General features: G+C 47.4%; 1 protein-coding gene across 1 annotated transcript in view; it reads right to left on the bottom strand.

The window, feature by feature from the left end:
- The window catches only part of COL8A2 (collagen type VIII alpha 2 chain), a 138524-nt gene extending 131559 nt beyond the window's left edge, over positions 1-6965 (bottom strand). Inside the window, exon 1 of the mRNA XM_074934687.1 lies at positions 6917-6965. The gene's annotated coding sequence lies outside the window, so the exon portion shown is untranslated. The remainder of the gene's footprint in view (positions 1-6916) is intronic.
- Between the last annotated feature and the right edge of the window lie 5336 nt (positions 6966-12301).

Raw genomic sequence — 12301 nt, 5'->3', positions numbered from 1 at the left:
TGCAGACACAAGGAGAGCTCATTTCTTTTACATTTGCCATGGGGATTTGAAAATGAAGCTACAAAGACACCAGGTAAAATTTTCAAATGCACTTAAGTCACTTAGATCACATCCCATTGAATTTCAAGGAAATTAGGTTCCTAAGTCTCTTAAGCCCTTTTGAAAATTTTACCCATTCTCTCTCTAGGTTCTTACACTGGCCCTGTCACTGCTGTGCCTCCCATTGAGATGAGGTAACTCTTGCCAGGAAATCCTTCAAGAACCAGTTTTTGAAACCTTCTTCTGGTCCCTCAGTTCTCAACTTGAGGTTCAAGGCCACCCTCTCTTTTTTCTGTATTGCTAAATGGGGCTAGGAGCCAGCTAGATGAGAAAAGATTCCCCATGGAAGCTGTCTCAGAATGGAAAAGATTCAGAACCTCACTGAAGATATGCTCAGCAGCTGGAAATCACTAGCAGGCAACTTTGAGCCATGACTTGGAAGCTGAAGATGAATGAAGACCTGTCAGAAGTGTGCAAGCAGATTCTCCAGAGGTTTGTTCTTGGGAATTTGCTTTATTAAGAAGGTTATTGATGCACAGATGACATTTTTGACCTTCCATCCACAAGAGATGTGTGGAAATATGGAGAGTTACCAAACTGGAATGCACCAATGGTCCATCTGAACTACCATCTATTCTCTGCTTCTGGCCTAGACCAGATGTTTGACTGGTACACTGAAATCCAGCAAATCTAAAGGCTTTTCTCAGTCTGATTGGATCGTCTCACTTCCAAGTTCACATAGTGTGCTTTGGATCAGCTGCAGAGGCCTGACATCCCTGGGTAGAAGAGATGCATCTGGGAAAATGATGAAAAACCAACTGGAGAGAAGAGAAAGGAAAGTCAGATACTCGGCACCTGCCAAGTACCATTGGGAAAACAATTTGAGATTTAACCCTAAGAGGGGGGGAAAAAAAGAAAGCAAGGAAGGTCATTATTCAGGGGGGCAGATTCTCTCTCGCTTTAAATCCATGCAGCCCCCTCCAAGTCAATAGTGCTGCATGATTGAATGTGAAAAGATGATTCAGTGGGGAGACACTTGTTCGTACATCCCTGCACTGCACTGAACCAGTTAGATTCTCCCAGGAGCTCAGATCCAGACTTTCCAGGGTGTAGCATTCACAACCAGGGCTGGGTTTTCACAAGAGCTCAGCTTCCACTTATACACCACAGTAACAGACAGATTCCCCAAAGCACTCAGCACCCTGACACACAAAAGCTCTTCTGAAAGGGTAGCATCTACACAGGAGCTGGGGCTCACCGCAGTCCAGCCCCCAGTGCTGCACCACGGGCAGGAAGGAGCATTTCTGTACCCTGCACTCACTGTTCATGAGGAGGACAATCACTTGAAGATAGTTTCCCACATCAGGCGGGCTTTATTACAGGCTGTATCATTTCAGGGGGGCACTTTTCCTGAGGCAGAGAGAGAAGAGGCCGAGCCAGCACTGGCCACAAACTGAATCAAGGAAATTCACACGCGTGGGAAAATCCTTTGCTTTTAGTTTGTTAAAATGTATACATTCCATGGAAAACATACGTGCGTGTGCGTGTGCCCCCTCCCCCCACCACCACTCTTGACTGGATACTTTGAAGTCTCCGGCATTCCACGGGGAATGTTGGTTTCTTCTGCAATCTCCCCTTTTCTTTCCCTCACTAACATCCCCGCGTAGAACGCATCCAAGCACAACACAGGCAGAGAAGGAAAAAAGGCACAAAGTTCCCCAGGCCGCTGAGCCAGTGTTGGGTGTACGTGCGGATCTGTGCCTCTAAATGGGACCAGGATGCTGTTTACCAACCAAATGCCCTCTGCCTCGCCAATCAGTCGATTTGTCATCCCTTCAGCTGGCAAGTGCTCACTAATGGTTCCCCTCCTCACCTGTAAAGCACAGGATCGAAAATGAAGTTTGGCCAAGGCCAGGGAAGGGTTATACAGAAAGACGAGGCTCTGCTTTCTATGCCTTTCTGCAAGGGCAGATATTTTTGGAGCAGCCTAAAGAAAGGAAAGGAGGTGGGGGTGGGAGGAAGCCGGCGTTCAGGACAACAAGTGAAATTCAGTATCGTTTTATGGCCCCACCCTGCAGAACTATGAGATTGTGTTGTTACAGACACTGTCTGCAGCACAGGAGAATGGAAACTGCGGCTTTCCTAGCTGTGGACAAGCTGAAATATGAGCGAGAAAGACAGAGCGTGTGTGTGAGAAAGGGAAAGAGAACAGCCCTTCGCGCCCTTTCGACCAGGGCTAATGTATTTTGCAGGTGACATTCCCTGACATACTGTTGATACAATGTTCCCCTCGCTCCAGGGCCCTGGAGAGAGTCACTTTTCATGGAATTGGGAGGGATGGCAGGAGGTAATGTATTGGAACCTTCGTGGCAACAGGTCCATTAGTAACTTTGAACGCAGACCTTTATAATGGGAGCATTTGAAACGGGTACCTTTCCTCCCACCATTTTCCTTCCAGTCAAAGAAAATGTTCGATATGAAAACAAACCGCAAAAAACCCATGCTAGAAAAGCGCCTGCAAATAGTCACATAATGATCCCCTTATATATCAGTTTAAACTCCCAGCCACCCCACTAATAGCTCTTCTTATTGAGCTGTAAAAACTGTCTCCTAAGTTCCTTTGGAATGGATTTATAACAAAGCAGAAATCCCATAAACCCTCTACAGAGCAGTGTGGTGGAATATCGGTGCATTCCTACACGCTCGGTCCCCCAACCAGCCTCTCTGCTACAGTCTTGGCAAACTCAGAACAAAAGAAGGGTCCCAAACGTAGAAATCTGCCGTCCAGGAGAACCAGGTGGGGAGAGGCCTCTTATCCTGGAGGTCAGAACCCCGGTATTTTATTTCATCCTAAGATGATGCGCCACACTAGACAGATTCATGCTACAACAAAGAAGCTCAGCACTTAGAGTGCACTCCATCTAAGATACTTAAGTGACCCCCCTATTGTTGTGGTATCCAAGCTCCTCACAGTCTTGAGCATAACTACGCCTCTCAAATCATGTTACAGTGGATCAGTATTAGGCCCATTTTACAGATGGGGAAATGGAGGCAGAGAGGGGAAGCGACTTGCCTAGAGTCATTAATAGAACCCAGAAGTCCTGGCTGCAACTCTAGTGACCAGGCTGTCCCCCCCACCACCACCACCCCCCAACAGGGGTGCCATAGAAGTGAGGGCTTCCGCATGCCAAAAACTGTCGCCCTGCTCAGAGCACAAGTATTGTCCAAGTTCCCCCAGGGGTCAGCACAATGCATTGATTGTGTGCAGACAGATATTTAACATGGGACTTCACCAGGTAGACTAATTTTCAGCCTCCTCTGTAGCATCAGACATTGGCTGCTGCCAGAGATAGGGTTTGGGCTACTCCAGCATGGCAAATCCTGGTGTTTTAGGGAGCTCTGAAAGTTGTGCCCTGCCCTTCAGTCCCCAACCATGAAAGATCTGGTGGAAATTCCAGTAGATTCTCTCTCTTGGTCTTTTAGTGTCTCTGATATGAGCTGGAGGACCAGTAGCCCCAGGATCCTCTGACCCATTTCTCTGTTCCAGAATCTAATTCTTAAATGGAACCCCAGTAGGAACCAATGGGCAATTTTGATCTCATCTCTAGGGAGATGTTCTTCCACCCAGTTACTGTGACCTAGTCACACCAAAGGAACAACAAAGCCTAATTCAATCCTTTAAGGGCTACCATCTGTTTATGTTTATGCCCATGGGACCCACTGACTTCAGTAGGACTTATGGGCATAACTGAGGGCAGAATTTAGCCCTAAATCTTTTAAAGTAACCTATTGGTCTGTCCAAAAAACCTCACTGCACCAAAGTCATCCTCAGAGTCACTCAGCTGATGTCACTGGAGTTTATGTTCTCATGTGTTTGGCTCATTGCCACTGTATTTCTGCTGAAAGAAAATTTACTCCAAGGTATATTCCTACACCAGGTAATGGGGGTGTGGGGGCGGGAGAAGAGAGCCTCATTCATGGGTCCTAAGCCTGAACCTTTCCATGCAGAGTGAGAGGGATGAGCTTGACTGCATCTAAATAGGAGGATGCCTTGAAGGCCCATCTCACTTGGATTGGATTTCCAAGTTGTTCCTCCGACTCCTGTAAGTCAATGACTTTCTTTGCAGTCTATCCATTGTCCATTCTTCACTGGCTGTGCTCACGTACACATGCCCCACGTGGTGAAGTGCAAATAGGACAGCGCTCTGCTCTCAGTGGGAAAAGTCAGGTTGTATTTTTGGTTGCAGTCCTGGTAGCCTTGGTTACTCTTTCATGAGTAGTGAAACATTGGAGGTAGCGTTTAACCAAGCCACAAAACGATTGAAACACTGCTGCTGCTAATGGCTGCTTTTCAAATGCTGCATCTTACCCAGCGACTCTTGTCCCTCTCACCAGCAGAAGCTAGGCCAATACAAGATATTACCTCCCCCCCTCATCTCTCTAGTATCTTACTGAGCACATTGCAGACAGAAGGCAGCCAGCCCTGCACTTGGGGAAACCCACAGGTAAAATTCACAATAGGAAGAGAGAACAGAAGCTAGCTCCAAGCCCCTGAATTCAGATTGCATGTGGTTCTGGGCTCTCCCAACACAATGCTGTGCATGCTGTTCCTCAGGGTGGCAGGTCAAGATAGTGACAAAAGACCTAGAAACACTTGGAAGTCAGAGAGAAACAGCTGCTGTGGCCGTCTGCCTCCAACAGTACGAAAGGCTATCAAAAGGGAAACCAGAAAACCCTGCCATGGAGAGCTATGCTGAGCCGCTGCCAAAAGCCACAGACAGAAAAATCCTAGATTTCACCCAGGTGTGAACAACTTGTGACAATTCTAGGGCTTATTGTTTTAAACAAAACAAAAAACAAAACATGCAGTCCCCATTCACCCTTAGCAATACTGTATTTCATATGAATGGAATATATGAATCACTGCAAAGAACTTCAGTGCAACCCAGTACAAAGAAAACTGAATTCTCCACCCCGCTTACTGCAATCTGGTTTTCTGTAGCCTAGAACAAAGGCAACAGGAAGCAAATACATCTAGACAGTCAAACTTTCTTTTTTTAAAAGGGTAACTCAGCTGTTACACTTACACGGAGGAGATCAGACATTCATTTCCAGTCAGGGCTATTATGACCCACAACTGGGTTCCTTCCTCCACCTACTTATGATTGTAAGTGAATTCCACAGTGAGAGCATCACACATTTTCCAAAAACGTGATGAGATCCTGACAGCTCTCTGATTCAAGCATGAATGTGGCTTCTAAAGTTACAGCTAAGCCCACTAACCCCAATTCTTGGGCAAACATTGCTGCAGATTGGAACAGGTGAATAAAAAGAAGCCTCTCGCTGGTGGAGTTCTGTTATACAAATAGGGATCTGGTCTTTTCTGACCCAGGTGGACAAGGAAAGAAAAATAAAACAAAGATAAACGTTTCAGTGAAACTAATCTTGGAAGTTGTGCTGAATAAATGAAAACTGATGGTTCTTTATTATAGAATTGAACCAATTTTCTAGCAGATTTTTTTCTTCTTATGCCTGACAGCAATAGATTGAGAGAAATGGGATGAAAAACCTAGCCCCCAATCGAACCAAATTTGTTGCATTTCCTGTGTCCATGGAGGTTTTTACTCTTAGCTTTGGGCATGCCAAAAAGGGGGAAGGGGTGTGTGTTACCTGTCCTACAATGTAGCAAAATGGCAGAAACCCTGGATAGTTAGATTCCCAAATAGTCTTTAATCTTCAGCTTCTTAGGGGTTTGAGGGTCTAAAAACCACAATAGTTAAATAGATTCAGTTAAAGGAGAAGTTGGCCTATGATTGCCCCTACTACAAGATTTGATGTGGTATGATAGATGCAGTATCTGAGAGAGAGTGAGGGAGAGAATTCTCTTATACTACACAGAGCATTACCACCACAGCCCGAGAAGGTAAAACTTACTAATGCAGACATTGCTATCGTTTTAGCATCCAGTATGCATGGGACACGGCAGGTGAAAAGAATAGTTTCCCAGTGTCCCTTGCTGATGGATCAAAACTGGATTTTTATAGAAGCAATAAAAATCCCAGGAATTTGCTGGCCTTATGATTTATTTAAAATGTTCCTTATAGCAAAGCTGCCTGTAGATGAGGAAATATCTCCAAGTAGGTCAGCCTAGGGGCAAACGTATAAGGGTGACTCTCTTGGTTTATTAAGAATGTTCAAAGTTTAGGAACTGGTGGATGAGAGCTCAATGAACAGAAATGACCTTAAAAACAATAAAATAAGAACCTTCTACTTCCCATCCCAGGATGTATGTGAAGTTAGCTGAGGTGACATACCCTGATTCTGATAGGCACTGAAGAAAAGTATGAGATCAGATATCTAAAACTGGAAGAGGACAGCCTCCCGTGCAGATTATGGAATTGAACTAAAAGCCTATTGCTAGGGATCAGGGTCCCCGGGTGCACAGAACTTTTCCCATACATTTTTCTTACAAAACATTTGAGACAGGAAAGTAGGGTTTGGACCTTAGAGCCATCTCTGCCCCAACCTGGATCCAGTTTCTCATTAACCCTGTTTGAACATCACATACTCTTGATAATTTATTAAAAAGGAACAGAATTAAAAATGGGTTAGGGGAAAAATAAAGGGATGATAAAAGGGACAGAAGAAATCAAGAAAAAAAACAGACTAAAGTTCTCCTGAAAAGAGAGAATATTCATTTGCAATATTCCTCTCTGCTTGTGGAAAAACTAATCAGAATTAGAGGGTCTCGTGACTGAAAAATTAAAGAGATTTTCTCTAGTCTGAGCTTAATGCAACACGTGATAGGTACCTAGGTGAACGATAAGAAAAAGGAGGAATGGGAGAATGTGTCAAGAAAGAGAAATAAAGTCCTTACCTTGTTAGCTGAAACAGTCTCCTCAGGCTTGCAGAGGGGAATTTGGTTTTGGGGTTATTGGGGGGGGGGGGATGTTCTTGGCATAAACTAACTTTTATTGCTGTTAGAATAGTCTATTCCATGGGCAGTGCAGCAGTCGCTGATGGTACCTTTGCAGAGGGGGGAAAAGAGAGAGAGAGAGAGAGGACAGAGCTGTGCTGGGCAGCACGGCAAATGAGTGCACGAGGGAGGGAGGAAAGGTTTTTCACAGACTCTTTGATGGGCTAACACAGCTCAGGACTGGGTTGGCTGGTTACTTTTTTTTTTTTTTTGAGTGGGTTCCAGCTCTGGATTGTTTCTCCGTTTCACAGACACAGAAGGAAGTATGTTTGTAAAACAAAAAACCACACATACACCCTACACCAACCCTAGATGTGCAGGAAAGAGTCTCTCCTCAAAGACTCAGGCTACAAACAATTTCAGCACCATATTCAGCTGAGCAAACTGCACCCCTTTTCAGCACCGAAGTGGCAAAAGTGTAACCAAGAAGCCAGACTGGCTAGGGAGGGGTGTAGGAATTCAAGTGGGATTCCAGGGTGGTAGAACTGGACTCAGGGCCATGGCAACTGGGGGGGAGTTTGCCTGATGTTCCCAGGACTCCAGGAAGTATTTTGCCTCCTGGCTCAGTCCAGTCACATAAAGCCTGGCTTGGTGGGGAGGTGGTGGTTCTGGGTACTAGCACTAAAGTCCAGGGATGGAGGTTGTCGCTAGGAAATGTAGGGCTTCCTTCCTCAGGGAATGAACCCCTCAATTCCAAGAATACTAAAAGACAAGGAACCTGGAAACAAAAGCACCCTAAAGGTGCCACAAAAAGCCAGCGTCAAACCAAAGCCACTGAGCAACCCCAAACTCTGAACTCTGGATCCGAACCTTCCCAGATTTGCTCTCTCCCAGCCTCCCAGCTGTATAATGGGCCAGATTGGAAGAGCATGTCCAGACCTCCCCAAGCAATGGGGAATTTCAGACTTATAGGTTAGGCTCACCTCTGCTTCTCATCTATTGTAGCTACCCTGCCTGGCTCCTAGCTTAAAGAAAAGCTTCAGTTAGAGAATTACATCTCTGGTCACTGTAGGAGGGTGCCCATCAAAGAGTAACTCATCCCATTAGTCCCTCTAGGGACTGCCATTTCACTGAACTTCCCCAAGAGCAGGCCCATGGTAGATGGCAGCTTCCTGGTTTGATCATATTTCGCTCCTCCCAAGAAGGATTGCCATTGTCCCTTAACGTAAAACCACATTCAGAGCAATACTTCTATAGTCAAGAAATGCTTCCAGGGACCTCAACAGGAGTTTGGCTGGAGTAGAGATGTCAGGATTTAACCCTGCAGTGACTCGCACAGGAGTCATGTTGGCCCCAAGGTGGATAAAGGAAGCTCTGCACACTTGACTGTGTGGGTGTTGTTTAGATTAAGACCTTAAAAACATCACTGTCCTGCATGGAGATTTAAACTATCACACCATTTGGTTTTGGAAGAGTAGAGGGATTTACCCCAGAACCCTTAATCAAAATTTCCCTCCCACCTGTAATGGTACATGATTAGAGGCAAATTACATCGTTTAATGCACTACTGGAAAATGCACAGACACCATGGTGATGGATGTGGGTATAAGAACCTGACAGAAGAGAACGGCAGTTTATTGTTCATTCTATAGATAGCCTTGTGTACTTTAGTTTGTACTTGTGTACTGGTAAACAAAAGAGAAAACTGGAACTTAAGCTATGTGGAAGGCTGTTTGTGACAATAGCTGTTTTCCTTAAACACCTCCTAGGGCTCTGATTCCATGTATGGTGACGGCCCACATGGCATACATCACTTTGCACAACGTCTGATTGCTGCTCTCTGCCCCAGAAGTGGCTGAATTTCAGTGGTGCTATATGTAGCGAGTTATAGCTGGGGGATGGTTCAGGCAGACAGCCACTATGGAGATGTAAGATGTGATTGACTTGTATTGCTTGAGCCACACATTGAAACTGCTAACGAGCTTAGCCAGCCGCTGTTTCTGTAGCTGATTGCTGGTAGGGTAATGTACAAACAGAGACAGAACTAGAGAGACAGATTCAGGCTAAAAGAAAAGGAGGACTTGTGGCACCTTAGAGACTAACCAATTCATCTGAGCATAAGCTTTCGTGAGCTACAGCTCACTTCATCGGATGCATCCTGTGGAAAGATTCAGGCTGCAGTTCTACAAACTGATCCAGGCAGCTGCACCCCACTGACTCCAGCGAGACGCTGTAGGTGTGAACGTCTCTCAGCAGAGACCAGCTTGTGGGATCAGGGCCTAGGTTCAAAAATATTCTCCCCCAAACAAGTTAACGCCAATTTCTGCTAAGGCTGCTCATAGTGGGAGGGCATCCCAGGCAGCCTGCAGTATAACATCCCCTTCCCAGACTTCGGTATTTATCAGAGCAAAGCATCAAGGACCCTCCCCGCTTAGCGACACGGGCATTAAACTACAGGAAGGAGGAAGAAGCCAACAGTCAATCCATAGATCAGTCCCTCTTATGAGGCCAGTCTTCTCACTGCTGGCTTGCCTCTGGTCTCCCAGGGCAGGTTACATGCTTCCTGCGGGGCTAGATAGCAGTGGTCATCTACCAAAGAACCCCAATGGTTTAATCCCCAGCCTCTGACTCTAGATCCACAGACCAGGGGCTGTGGATTCCTCATTCTTGGAAGCCATTGCGGGCAGGGTGCTCTCTGGCCTGGAAAGCGTGAAGCGCACCAAGAGATGGTCCCTGATGTAAATAATGCTGGGAAAGCTCCAGGCAGCTGGGTCAACACCGATTATTTTTGGTGAAACCCATCATTCTTCCTCTTCCCTCCTCCCAGGCCCTGCACTAGCCTCTCAAACAAGGCAGACTGGAGTGGGTCACCCCAGAGCCTGCCTGGGGGAGGCGCTCACAACCACGTCGTGCTGTTCTCCCTGCGGGGGCTGAGCCCATGAGACAGGGGAAGGGAAATAACTTTTCCTCTTTCTGTAGCTGTGGCAGGACCCCTGCTCTCAGAAAATGCTGAAGCACAAGGCCCCAGCTGTTCCCGACTCCACAGCACTGGCTCTAAAGAGGCAACAGGTAGGAAGAAGCCTACTCCATGTGTTGCTTTGCTCGGGAGCTTTCCGAACGTGCTGGAGCCATGAGAAAAGGTCGGTACCCGGGGCTACGCAGCCACACGCTGGCTTTCCTCAGGCTGAGTGCATTGTTTGGCTCCCGGGCCAGAACAAAAAGTTCAGTCTTTTCCACAGCTGGCTGAGCAGTGCGGCCACAGCATGTCGTCGCCTCCGTTCTAAGAACATAAGAACGGCCACAGTGGGTAAGGCCAAAAGGTCCACCTACCCCAGTGTCCTGTCAGAGGACAGCAGCCAGTGCCAGGTGCCCCAGAGGGAATGAACAGAACAGGGAATCAGCAAGTGATCCATCCCCTGTCGCCCATTCCCAGCTTCTGGCAAACAGAGGCCAGGGACACCATTCCTGCCCATCCTGGCTAATAGCCATTGATGAACCTGTCCTCCATGAACTGATCCACTTTTTTTGAACCCTGTTACAGTTTTGGCCTTCACAACAGCCTCTGGCAAAGAGTTCCACAGGTTGACTGTGCGTTGGGTGAAAAAATACTTCCTTTTGTTTGTTTTAAACCTGCTGCCTATTCATTTCATTTGCTGGCCCCTAGTTCTTGTGTTAAGAGAAGGAGTTATTTACCGCCTTCTTGGGGCTTGGCTCATTTCTCTTCAGCAGCTCAGTATCCAGAGGGGCCCGGCCCTTTGTTTTTGTTGGCCATTGTTTTATCCCTTTTTTGAGGCAAATTAGTTACAACTTCTTATTGACAGGTGTTGCTGGCTGCGCGGCATGGCCGTCTCTCCAGGGCCCTGTTGCTGTTGGATAGAGCTGCTGCTCGCCTTCTCCTGAGGACAAGCAAGCAACAGTGCCATGAACGAGCTCTGGGAAGCCACATGCTGAACATATTTGAATGGAAGACAGCGCCAGATATCCCACTGGTGGGTTGCCGCAGAGCTCTCCTCCTGCCAGATACACCACATGCTCATCCAGCGATTCACGCACATGCCCTTCAGCTTGTCTCTATCCTCCCTTCCCCGTGCGTAACCCTCCATCCAGCCATCTCCATGCAAACCCACTCAGCTTCTCCAGGCATAGACCTCTTCCAAATCCTAATCTCTTTGCATACTCCTCTGCCTGTGTCTCTCCCCCCACGCAAACTGATCTGCCCCATATGTACCCCTCCATTCATTTCTCCCTGCCTCCATGCTTTCACCTTGTCGACTTGGATTCTTAACCATTTATATGGCAGAAGTGCCTAGAGCCACAGAAACAGACATTGCCTGCCCCAAGGAGCTTCCAGGAGCTGAACGAGGTGAGTGCCTTTTGAATCCTACTCGCTTCGTTGCCTGCATGACGTGCTCAGGGACATGCCAGGAGGTCCAAACCATTGTGCCCTCTCCTCCCAGCCACGTCTTCCTCCTTTCCAGCAGGAGATCCTCCCCTCCAACGTGCCTCTCCGTATCCCACAGCAACAGGCCCTGTGGGGCTGGACTCAGCTGGTGTAAATCTGCATAGCCCCCTGCGACATCAGTGGAGCGATGCCAGTTAACACCAAATGAGAATGTGGCCATTGGACCCAAAGCAAGGCTCCTGGTACCCAGCTCAGAGAGGAAACATCTTCCACAAACAAATGGGAACATCCAGCCCTTTGGGATGCCTTCATGTCCCCCCCCACCTTCAAACAGCACCTGTCACCGGCCTGAGAAGCTGCCCGACTGTTTGGTTTTCCCAAGGCATCTGGGCAGAGGCACCTTGGTGGGCTGAAAGGGGTGCAGCTTTCAGGTTTTCTAAAGCATTTTATTGCTACTTGTTTCCCAAGAAATTGCAAAAAGCAACACCAGCAAATCCCTGGGGTCTCATCCTCAGGGCCCCCACTCAGGCTTTAAAAATCTTTTCCTCAGGCTAACTTCCCACAAATGAGCAAGGGGAGAATGAGTCAGGAGCAAGGCCCTGAAGGATCCAGCCCCTGGAGAGGAGCAAATCAACGGGGGTGAAGGAGGATTTTACAGTTTCAGCACTGGATTGGGAGGGAACTCTGGAAAGCTGGGCTCACTTCCCAGCTCTTGCAGATTGTGTGTGACCCTGGGCATGTTCCTCTAAGGCCCAGATCCTCATAGGTATTTAGGCACCTAACTCCCATGGGATCTGGGCCTTAATCACTCTGTGGCTCACCCCCACCTCACAGGTGAGAACATTCCATTTTCCTGTCTTTGTCCATTTAGACTGACAAAATGGTCAGGGCAGGTCCCATCACCTCTGCCGAGCCTGAGCCTGGAAACCAGCAATAAAACTGGA

The sequence above is a fragment of the Natator depressus genome, chromosome 19 (assembly GCF_965152275.1).
Source record: "Natator depressus isolate rNatDep1 chromosome 19, rNatDep2.hap1, whole genome shotgun sequence".
NCBI classification, from domain to species: Eukaryota; Metazoa; Chordata; order Testudines; family Cheloniidae; genus Natator; species Natator depressus.
The sequence above is the reverse complement of the archived record's forward strand: the minus strand, read 5'-3'. Positions and strand labels throughout refer to the sequence as shown.